General features: G+C 37.6%; 1 long non-coding RNA gene across 1 annotated transcript in view; it reads right to left on the bottom strand.

The window, feature by feature from the left end:
• The window catches only part of LOC133075887 (uncharacterized), a 58,744-nt gene that overhangs the window by 8,420 nt on the left and 40,444 nt on the right, over positions 1-9,880 (bottom strand). Inside the window, exon 2 of the long non-coding RNA XR_009697419.1 lies at positions 859-977. This is a non-coding gene — a long non-coding RNA (uncharacterized LOC133075887). The remainder of the gene's footprint in view (positions 1-858; positions 978-9,880) is intronic.

The following is a 9,880-nucleotide window of genomic DNA, read 5'->3' as shown; positions in this document are numbered from 1 at the left end:
TCGCCGCTTCTTTATGTTTACTGTCAGTCTTGGTGTTTTCTATACAAGTGAAATGGATGTAAAATCAAGGTGAATTTTTCAGTCTACCTTGAAAACAGTATGCACTTAAAAATTATGTGAGATTGTATAATTTGCAAATTCTTTGTACAGATCAGGGGTTGGCAAATGATGACCCACAGGCTTAATCTAAATCTGGTCAGAGGCCTGGATTTTTACAGCCATGAGCTAGGAATGGATTTTACATTTTAAAATATTTATATAAATAAGTACCTACATAATATTTTTGATTTTACCTCTTGGTCCACAAGAACTAAAATATCTAGCCTTTTAAGAAAAAGTTTGCTGACTCCTGGTATAGATGACAGAAAACAATTAGCATAATGTTTTGTTTCTACAATCTAGGGAAAGTGAGTGTCAGGCTGTGGATAAAACTGATAGGAATGCGTGGGAACCTGAGCCATGTGGATGGACGCGAATGACCCCTGCATAGTCCTCGGCTCTTTGCCCCACTAGGAAGGAGTCGATGGGTGTGGGTGAAATTTACAAAAATATTTTTCCTCACTGTATGCAGACAGCATTGGATATTATTTCTTTTTCAGCTCAGGAAACTGGAACCCCTGCCCCTACTCTACTCCATCAGATGCAAATACACCAAATACAAGCAATAAAATCTCCCTCTCCTAGAAACCTTGGTATGACCACAAAGCAAGGTAGTCGAATCTGTCTTCTCACCAGTGAACCACGCAACTACTTCAGTGATCTTTAACTAAGTCAATAAACCAAGACAAAATTAGCTACTCAAGCTTACATTTTGATGCGTTTTGGTATTGGTGTATAGTAAAATGAAGAAGTTCTCACCTCCATCCACTTGAAACAGTCCCTGGTCCACGCGCTGCTGCACACGCTGTCCTCGCTGTGCTTGTCTGTCCCGGTGAATCCCAGTGCGCGGTCACCTCGGCAAGTCCCCAGCTCAGTGCCTGTCCTGCCACCACCCCCACCACAAGGAGAACAGTCACTTCGTTAGTTTCAGTTCAGGCTGGAAAAAATGCCACACAATAATCTGGTTTGCATTTAGTAAGTAGGCAGAATGTGACAAATGTATAATTTTCATCACATATTTTGTTGTTTTACCTAAAAGAATTGTACATGTGCTTTGTGAACTGGGCCCTTGTCTGTGCCAGACCCTTCAAAGATGTTCCATGTAAGGACACACGTGGTCACATCTCCCCTCCTCAGACGCCTTCCCCACTTGGCACTCATGCCCCTTGTATGCAGTGTTAGCCATCTTTGGCCTATGTGAACTTTTTTTTGTAAATTACAGTTTCCAGATGGCATTAAACTTTTTATATTATGAAATTTACCATGTAAAAAGAACTTCATATTTTTATTGAGATTGCTAAGGCACTTGGCCTTCCTTTGTGATTTCAGTGTCTATTAAAGCATGAGTTCCCTTGGTTTTAAGTGCTGTATCTGAATCACTTTCTATGCATGTTCCACACTTCCTAGGTTTCTTTGCAGTACACAAAGTGGTCATGTGTCATTAATGAGCATGTATTTCTGTCTGGAGTTTATCCTTATAAACACACTGTAGCCTCACGTTTGCCAGGAGCAGAGCCAGAGAAAGCGCACAGCAGAGCGGACCTGCACGCAGCTCGTCTGGCCCCGAGGCCTGGGTACCGGTTGGTGGTAGTGGTTTAGATGGCTAAATGCTTCTGATCTTCTGTGTTGCAGGACAGAAAATTCTACGGTTGTAGACGAACAGAGTTCATTACCACTAGATCCCTGTATCTAAAAGAAACTTCCAAAGGAAGTACAGCTGACCCTCAAACAACACAGGTTTGAAGTGTGCGGGTCCACGTATATGTGGATTTTTTTCAGTAGTAAATACTACAATATTAAACGATTCACAGTTGGTTGAATGCAGATGTGGAGCCACGGATATGGAGGAGCTGTGAGGAAACACGTATAAGAAGCGCAGACTATGTATTATATGCAGATTTTTACTGTGCAAAGGTTTGGTGCCCCAGCCCAGACGTTGTTCAAAGGACAACTATATTTCAGAAAGGAAAACAGTCCTACCTATGAAAGTCTGAGATGCATGAAGAAATAATGAACACAGAATTAGGTGAATGTGAAAAAAAATCAAAACAAGTATTGATTATATAAAAAGAGTAATGTCTCATTTGGGTAGCAATAAAAAATTAAAATACTGGACAATAATATGTAAAACAAGGAAGTTAAAGTGTTATTTGTTTGGGAAGAGAAAAGTAGATTTTTAGAGACAGTAAGTTAAGTATGCATAACCACACACAAAAAATAGAAATAGAGGATTATACCAAACTAGTGGAGGAGAAATAAATTTTAAAAAACTTAGTTGATTTAAAAGAAAAGAAAAAAGAGGGAACAACAACAAAAACCATTTTAAAAGGAGGAGAAAAGAAAGGTGAAATAAATTTTAAAAATCAGTGATAATCAGTAATCATTAAAAATGTAAGTGAACTAAACAATTAAAAAGGAGGCTGACAGATGATGGCAACATGCCACATGTTCTTTAAAAAAAAAAATGCTGTTTGAAAAGAAAAAACCCAACTACCAAAGCATCAGGGCCCCAAATGACTGACAGTAAAGAATCAGTAAAATAGATGTTAAAGTAAAAGGCACTAATAAAAACAAAGAAGATCCATTTTTTTTTTTTTTTTAGTGTCCCTTATTTTTTTTAATTTTTAAATTTTTTTACATTTTTTTTAACCATCCAGAAGAGTTTATCAGTGAAAAATTTATGTAATTAAGTGGCAAAATTTTTTTTTTTAAACAAAGGGCCAAAATACTTTAATATCTAAGAATATAACATAAAAATCTATTTTAAGTTGACATTAAACTTTTTTTTCACACACACACACACACAGTATTTTATTTTTACAAGAGATAAATAGACTGACACCAAGCATTGTACATGGATGACCACAACAAAAGCAACAATGATTGCAATTACCAAACATGAAACACACTCATACTATGTCATAATATTGACATTCAGTCCAGTAATCCTCCACTGTAACAGCTCCTTTACTTTGCAGTGAAAATTGATTTGTATATTCTTTGCCTCTGAGTCCTTGTGGGATTTTTTTTTTTTTTAAATTCAAACAGAAAGTCACAAAAATTATACTCATCCTCATCAGTTCACTCAGTCCCATGTAATTAATTTTTTTTTCATCTTGATCTTTTGTTAGCACTTCTAAGAGTTCAACTGTTTTTCATTAGAGTTCTGAAAATGCTTATTCATTCAGTTCAGCAGTACAGTCAGTTACCAGAAACCTGTACTTGTCAGAGTCTTTTCCATGAATTTCCTGAAGATGAAACCCTTTTATAGGAACATATTTACAAAAGCATCAGAGTACACCCAGAACTGTCTGTAAATGACAAAAGACTTAAAAATGACCACGGTTAAAGATTTGATGAAAATTCATAATAATGCAGTTGACAAGAAAATTAGTTTATTTCTGAGATATACATTTTAAAGTAATAACTAGGATTATGACTTATAACATTATACCAGAACATATGATTTTTAGAAATTTCATGTAATGTCTGAAACATTTATATTAACATATTTCCATACAAATAACCCAATGAAAGTTTAGTATTAGTTGTTTTGTTTGTTTTTTTATACTGCAGGTTCTTATTAGTCATCAATTTTATACACATCAGTGTATACATGTCAATCCCAATCGCCCAATTCAGCACACCACCATCCCCACCCCACCGCAGTTTTCCCCCCTTGGTGTCCATATGTCTGTTCTCTACATCTGTGTCTCAACTTCTGCCCTGCAAACCGGCTCATCTGTACCATTTTTCTAGGTTCCACATACATGCGTTAATATACAATATTTGCTTTTCTCTTTCTTACTTCACTCTGTATGACAGTCTCTAGATCCATCCACGTCTCAACAAATGACTCAATTTCGTTCCTTTTTATGGCTGAGTAATATTCCATTGTATATATGTACCACATCTTCTTTATCCATTCGTCTGTTGATGGGCATTTAGCTTGCTTCCATGACCTGGCTATTGTAAATAGTGCTGCAATGAACATTCGGGTGCATGTGTCTTTTTGAATTACGGTTTTCTCTGGGTATATGCCCAGTAGTGGCATTGCTGGGTCATATGGTAATTCTGTTTTTAGTTTTTTAAGGAACCTCCATATTGTTCTCCATAGTGGCTGTATCAATTTACATTCCCACCAACAGTGCAAGAGAGTTCCCTTTTCTCCACACCCTCTCCAGCATTTGTTGTTTGTAGATTTTCTGATGATGCCCATTCTAACCGGTGTGAGGTGATACCTCATTGTAGTTTTGATTTGCATTTCTCTAATAATTAGTGATGTTGAGCATCTTTTCATGTGAGAAGATCCATTTTCTAATGTTAAAAAAAACTTAGTAGAAAGGCAAAATTCTAAGTTTGTATGCAGCTAACATTATAGCCTCAAAATTCATAAAGTAAAAATTGGCAGAACTACAAGTTTGGAAAACTACACTACTATAACGGGAGATATTACCCTTTACTCTCAGTACCTGATGGATTAAGTAGACATTTAGAAAGTATATATGGTGGGTTTAAACAATCAGCAAACAGGCTTATGACTTGGAGAGAACCTAGTTTCTGATAGTGAATCAACATTTTTCATAAGCACACACAAAATATTTTATGAAAAATAGACCATGTTCTGGCCTCTAGCAATCAATATCATTGCCACCAACCTAATGAGAATACAATTCAGTTAGGCATCAATAACAAGAAGATAATGGAAAAGTTGCCAACCACTTAGATATTTTAAAATGCATTAAATAACATATGAACCATAGAGGAATTCATAATACAAATGAGAAAATACTATGTATCTAAACAGATAGATGCCTCCAGTGCCACCTTGGGAGTTTCTGGGGTTTACTTTTACTAATGACAGAGGTGTTTCTTATTTGTTCTACTCAAGACCAGAAGTCTGCACGATAGACTACAAACAATCTCATTTTCACCTGATTAAGTAAAAAATATATATTTTTATTTCTGCTTACATGCCACTTTCAGGAAATATATAAATTATATAATAGCTTAAGAATAAAATTAACTTAAAATTTCATAAAAATTAGTGGGATGCAGTTAAAGTGGCATTTTAAAGAAAAAAATTATAGCCCTAAATGTTTATTTTCAAGGTTAATTTTAAACATGTAACTGTTTAAGCCCCAAGCAATGAGGAGGGATGCCATCCTAAATAGCCAGTGCTGTGGTACAAGTGCATAAAGAATGATGCCACTGAGCTAGGTGACTGATCCAAGAAGTTAGCAAAGGAATAATGAGAGAAACCCAGAGAGAAGGAAAAACCCAGAGAGAAAAGAAGGGAGGGAATAACAAGAGTCAGAAATTAATTTAAAAAAAGATAGTACAGAAGATCAAGGGTAAAGTCTGCCAAAGAGAAAAAAATACACCAATTTCTGGGAAGGCTGATCGTATGCGTGTGTGCACACGTGTGTGTATCTGAGACAGAAAGAGCAAAGGCTAAATGGTTACAGCTAAAGATGCAGCAAAAATTAATAAGAAAATACTATGAATACGTTTATGCCAATATATGTGAAAATGCAAAATAATACCTAGTATGTTTTAGGCATACATATGTAGTTGAGGAATCCCAAAATGCAGGGAACGATGGACCTCAGATGCAGGAGTGGTGCCACTTTTGGGGAGGGAAGCAATGGAACTAGAATCAGGAGTGGTAAGCAAGTGACTTCAACTGCAAAGAACTGTAGCATACAACTCCTTGTTCACACATACAAACTATTTCATAAGGAATTTAAGAATGAGTGAAAAATGTTATTAGCAACTATACAACAATAAATTAGATTATATAAACTTTTAGAAAAACTATTTAAAGCTCTGGTGCAAGAAGGAAAAGACAACTTAAAAAAACCAGAGCCCATAAAATTAAAATGGTAATCCTAACTCCTTGTCCTTTATCCAACTCTCCAAAAAATACAGGCCCAGATGGTTTTACATGGATTTCACCAAACTTTCAGGGACCAGCGATACTCTGTATTTTCAAATTGTTTAAGAAAATATAAAAATAAAAGATACTAAAATCACTCCATGATGGTATTCTTAATTCTAAGATCAATAGATAGTATAAGAAAAGGATAGGCCCGTTTCATTTATGAATCTAGACATAAAAATCCGAAATAAAACACTGGCTGTTAAATCCTTGTGCTTTTAAAACTAGGAAAACATAGATTGAAAGTGGATCTATCTATTAGTCACTGGTGCTTGTCTTTGCTGAAGAACACGCACACGGTATTCTTAAGGGCCAGAGCTCCGGCCCTAAGGAGCATCTATAAACACATCATATAAGGAAAACCAATCAGCATGAAACTACAGAGCACATTACCACCCTGAGAACTGGAGTGCTGAATTCTACAGTTTACACTGTAATCAGACAAGAAGCAAATCTATTACACTCCTAGTATAAGAACAATGAAATATGTATGCAAATGTAAGGGAAATTCCAAGCAGTTCTATCATTTCTTAAGAAACAATGTTGAGAACTATACCCTATTAATGTTAAAGTAGAAATTGACTTTAGTACAATAATCTATAGCATAGATCTAAGGACGCAAGATTAACGCAGCACCATGCAAAGATTTTTGAGCACAATCGTGTGGTGTTTATTACCTTAGGAAATATAATTTATGTTATCTGTTAATGTTCGAGAATTTGCATGTTCAGTTATGGAATACATGCTTTGTTAGATGCTTCCCTGAAGGAGAGAATGGCCCTTAGTGAAGATCTAGTTATGTGCTGGGGACCTTGACTGACAGCTAATACGAAAGACAGGTACTACCAAGACTGTTCTTAGCTACTGTGATGCTTTTTAATATTAGTATTCTAATGCTTTATTTATAGTCACTTTGTTTTGTTGTTTTTAACCTCAGGATGTCTGGACAAGGACCACAGCTTGGTACCTTTTTCAATTTAAAGCCTTTCTTCAACTTTCCCAATGAGTATGCATGCTTAACAGCCTCTAATACTAAATAATGGCAAACAGGGAATTGACAGACTAATGCTGCATCCACTCCAGCAAATAAGGCCAAAACATCTGGATCCAAATACATTAAAGGGACATGTTGGCATTAAGGAAACATTTTGCCTCCCAAATGAATTTGCATCCAATCTCAAGATATTTATTAGATTTGTAGCAATTGTGCATTTGGGCTTAAGGGAACAATAGTGTTCTTAAATATATAAATATTCTCAATATATTTATATTAAATAAGAAGTTCTAAAGTTCTAAAATAACTTTAAATCCCAATAGCAGGGCTCAAAGTCTGCCCTTTTAGTTAATTGGGACAGGTAAATGAGTTTGAATTCCGATCTGTCTGGCAGCATTCTGCCAAAAGTCTGACTTTTTTTCCCATATACAGAGCTTTCTTTCTTTTTTTTTTTAATTTAAATAAATTTATTTTATTTATTTATCTTTGGCTGCGTTGGGTCTTCGTTGCTGTGCGCGGGCTTTCTCTGGTTGCGTTGAGCGGGGGCTACTCTTCGTTGCGGTGGGCGGGCTTCTCATTGCGGTGGCTTCTCATTGCGGTGGCTTCTCTTGTTGCAGAGCATGTTCTAGGTGCGCAGGCTTCAGTAGTTGTGGCTTGTGGGCTGTAGAGCACAGACTCAGTAGTTGTGGTGCACGGGCTTAGTCGCTCCGCGGCACATGGGATCTTCCGGGACCAGGGCTCAAACCCGTGTCCCCTGTACTGCCAGGCGGATTCTTAACCACTGCGACACCAGGGAAGCCCCCAGAGCTTTCTGAAGTTGTAGCCATTTTCTTTTTGAACCAAAAATGCAAATATAAAATAAAATTGCAATGTAATTAAGAAAAAAGAGGCAGTTCTTACCTAACATTTCGAAAGTCATTCATTCTACAAATATTTGCTGAGGGTTTGTTGTGATAAATCAATAGAATGTAGCCAATAAAAAATAAACAAGCAGAAAGTTAAAATAGATGTTAAAAAGTCCATAAAATAAACTTTGTGCACTTTACTTAATTAGGTTCTGTTCTCTCCTGTATTACAAATAGTCCAAACAGCTTGATGAATGAAAATGCCAATCACTGTGCCTCCCCACCCAGTGCCCCTGCTAAGAACTGCCTTGGCTCAGCCTGAGGGATGAGACGGCATATGGAGGCAGAGGTGTTCGATCTGGAAGGACTCTACTCTCCTGCTGCAGCTGATGAGTCCTGAGCAGGGCCACCAATCCCGTGTGAGGTCAGAACCTTAGGAAAAACCCCTGCGACCAGATTCCTTTCCTCATGAATTCAATCCAGGTCTAGATCAGGTCTCTGCAGCTGAAGCCAAAGCCAAAGGTAGTGATGTAAACTGAGGTCAGTGGCCAGCATGGCCATGTGCAGGCCAGAGTTGCAAAGGTGCAAAAACTGAGTGAGCAGAGGAAGCCAGCAGTGGAGAAAGGAGAAAAGAGCAGATGCAAAGGCACCTTGAGGGAGACAAAGTCCCTAAAGTAGCTAAGTTCCAGGCTGCTCTCCACTTCAATGTTGTTACTTCCCACTTGGGTTAACTTAAATGGGACTTTTTTTTCCTTTCGATTTAATGGCCTGAGTTGTGGATGTTTGAACATATGGTATAAAAGAAGCAAGTCAGAAGTAGAGCAGGAAGGAAGGCTGTAGAGGAGGCAAACTGAAGACAGAAACGACAGCAACGGAATAAAAAACACACATGAAATGGAAGAACACGTAAGTCTAAGGCCATCCAGTGAGGGGCTTCTGTGATCTTGGATGCTTGGATGTAAAAAAAAAAAATCAATCAATCAGAAGAGAAGCCCCACGTCCCTTCCTGTGGCTTACGCTCAGCCTGCCCTCCCATCACTGTAGGTGGAGCCACCTGGGCCCCTCTCCACGGCCTACACCTCCACTTGCTAGACCCGCTCTTGGTTGTCCACTGAAGGACAGCGTGTCAATAATCCTCCCTCTCTCTCCCACACTGATTTTTTCTCTCAGGTGAATCATTCCTATCAGCACATTAACGTGCTGTGATCTCTCCCGTGTGGCCCCATATTCCCTGTCCTGCAAACATGCCATTTCTCCGCTTCTTTCAGAACAAAGCGATTGCTCTATACTCAGTGTCACCACTTCCACTCTTCCTCTTCTCTCTTAAACCACCCCCTCAAATCACGCTTTTGTCCCCAACACAAGATCAGGAGCTACATCCAAAATGTTGCAAAATCTAGTGGTCAATTCTTAGTTCTCTGCAATGCAGTACAAACCACATAGCATCACATATGAGGTAAACCTGAAATAAAAGTGTAATCTGCATTTAATTAAGCTTTTAAATATAGGTATGTAACTTTCAATTTACTGTAAATACAGAGATTGTTAGAACAGGTTATACAACACCATGAGTAAACAGTGAGGTAACTCCCAAGGTGGGGCCACCCCATCACTCCACACAGTGCTTTTTGATACAACTTTCTGCAATGATGAAGAGCTGGGCTGTCCCATCCAGCAGCCACTAGGCACATGTGGCTACTGAGCAGCCAAAACACAGTCAGTGTGACCAAGGATATGAATTTTTATTTTAATTTATTTGTACATATAGTGGTCTAGACTGGTCTCTTAAGCCAATAATATAGAGAAAAAGGAGGCTATGAACTCTTCAAGAACAAAGAATTTTAAGTAAGTGACATCACAACCAAATGTAAATACAATTGTATTTCTATATACTAGCAACAAACACTAGAAAACAAAATTAAAACCCATTCTGTTTACCATTAGGTCAATAAACACAAATTGATTAAAACACATTGATCTCTATAGTCAAGATGGTTACAG

Source organism: Eubalaena glacialis, chromosome 15 (genome assembly GCF_028564815.1).
Source record: "Eubalaena glacialis isolate mEubGla1 chromosome 15, mEubGla1.1.hap2.+ XY, whole genome shotgun sequence".
Classification (NCBI taxonomy): domain Eukaryota; kingdom Metazoa; phylum Chordata; class Mammalia; order Artiodactyla; family Balaenidae; genus Eubalaena; species Eubalaena glacialis.
This window is presented reverse-complemented; position numbering and strand designations above follow the sequence as displayed.